The 2,193-nt window shown below is 41.3% G+C and overlaps 1 pseudogene; it reads right to left on the reverse strand.

The window, feature by feature from the left end:
* Positions 1-349: 349 nt before the first annotated feature.
* LOC100665910 (large ribosomal subunit protein uL15-like) lies at positions 350-1,072 on the reverse strand (annotated as a pseudogene).
* Positions 1,073-2,193: the final 1,121 nt, after the last annotated feature.

Raw genomic sequence — 2,193 nt, forward strand, 5'->3', positions numbered from 1 at the left:
ATTTAGAGGCCTCCAAGAGACAGCAAGATAGTAAAATAGCTTCCCTGCAGGACACTGTTTCTAAATTAAGTAAATGAAATAAGGAGCTACAATGTCAAAGCTCTACTCTTGCTCCTTCTGCCCCTTTGCCAGCACTTCTATTTCTTTATCCTTCTTTGCCCTCTTATTCCTCTGAAAATGCTTTAACTTAATCCACCTTTTATTCTACACAAGTGGCAGAAAAGCCAGTGCCTGAAATGCCTTTTAAAATCTGCCCTGTGGATGCTGAGGATACTCCATGTATTACTTTTTTTTTTCAACCAGAAGATAATATATTATCAACAGGTGCAATTTTCACTTTATAAACGAAAGGATGTGTTAAGTTAGGTAATGGCCCAAGCCTCTAAAGTACTGGTGTATCACTACCACACAGTTTCTGAGGGAAGTCAGCAGGGAAACATAGGCCTCCATACTCCTAAAATCTGTCAGGTGGGGTTCTGATGCTGGCAGTGCTCAGCATTAGCTACACAGGTAGGGATGTAGAGATGCCACCAAAGAACCTACACTCAGACGTAAGGGAAAAGCATTTAACATTTAATTAACCTCCATGTAGCTTCAAGCCACCAGGACACAGGGACCCCCAACACCCTTAATCTTCTCCTCAGCTCTTCTGCTGAAGAATTTGGCCTTCACGACTACAGGTTGTTTTGGGAGCTTTCCCTTCCCCAGAACTTTGTAGTAGCCCAATCGCACCACATCAATGATGGGAGCAGCTCCAGCCTTATTTTTGGCAGCATTTACCCTTGTCTACTCACTGACTAAGGTCCACAACTTATCGAGGTTGACAGTTGGACAGAAGCTCTGGTTCCTCTTCAAGTGGTAATGTCTCATACCAAGCTTCCCAAAGTAACCTGGATGATATTTGTCGAAGTTGATCCTGTGGTGATGCATGCCACCAGCATTACCCCTGCCTCCTGGGTGCTTCCGGTGCTTGCCCATGCGGCTGTGGCCGTGGCTCACGTGGCCCTTAAGTTTCCGGGTCTTCCTCAGTCTGGATGGCATGGCGGCGGACGAGGTGAAAGAGCTCCACGTATTACTTTTGTCCCCTAGACTCACGTAGAGTTACATAACATTGAAACTCTTTGTGAAACATTTTCACAGATTACAGGAGGATCCTTATAAATTTGCTGAGGAATTTAAAGTTCTTATTGAAGTTTCCAGATGTATACCAGTTAGTCCATGTGATAATAGGACCTGGAGAAGCCCAGTTATGGCTAGAACCTGCTGAATGGAAAGATCCTAAAAATAGTGTAGCTTTAAAAAAAAAAAAGCTTTAAACATAGATAAAACTACTGCTACAGTGCTTGAAGAAGCTTGAATAATAGGAAAAAGATTACTTGAGGCCATCCCTAAAGCTTTTCCCCCGATAGTTGTTTAGACAATTCACTCCCACATACAAAACAAAGATGAAAGTGTTTATGATTACCAAGCCCAGTTATTACAAAAGTTTTCTGAACATTTCAGGCTTGATCTATTAGTTCCAGGTGCTTCTGGAGCTTTTAATGCTGTACCTACCTCCAGTCTCAGGCCCAAGTTTCAGTCTTAGTGAAAAGGCACCAATTAGATTGGAAGGCAGCCTCTATTACTGAGTTGACTAATCTAGCTCACAAACTCTCTCAGAACTTGGAGACCAAACAAACCTCAAAATCTAATAATTTAGCGGCCCTTCAGTTACAGCAATTACACTGTCCAGTCAGAAGAAATTTACTAAACATTCTAAAGGTGCCAAACCAGACATTTGTTACTGTTGCAAAAAAGCTGGCTATTGGAAAAATGAATGTATGTATTAAAGATTGAAAACTCCTAAATGGAAGGCTCTTGAGTATGAGATGAAGAGGCTCTGGGGACAAAATAGGGACTTTTCCTGTGGTGGTGCTTAACTCACAGGGAGAAAATACTTTATATGTTAACGGAGAACCTTGAAAAATTTTAATTGATACTAGATCCACTTTGTCTGCTATTAACCCCACTTGCTTAAAAATCCCTGCCCTGGAGTACAGAGACCTCTAAAGTAGTGGGGGTTACAAATGAAGAACAAAACTAGAATCATTGTCAACCTGTTTCTGTATCTCTCTATCCAATTGAAGATTTACATTCCTTCTTACTTAGCCCTGAGATTCTTGTCAATTTGTTAGACTGATATCTTTTGTCTAA

Source organism: Loxodonta africana, chromosome 12 (assembly GCF_030014295.1).
Source record: "Loxodonta africana isolate mLoxAfr1 chromosome 12, mLoxAfr1.hap2, whole genome shotgun sequence".
NCBI classification, from domain to species: domain Eukaryota; kingdom Metazoa; phylum Chordata; class Mammalia; order Proboscidea; family Elephantidae; genus Loxodonta; species Loxodonta africana.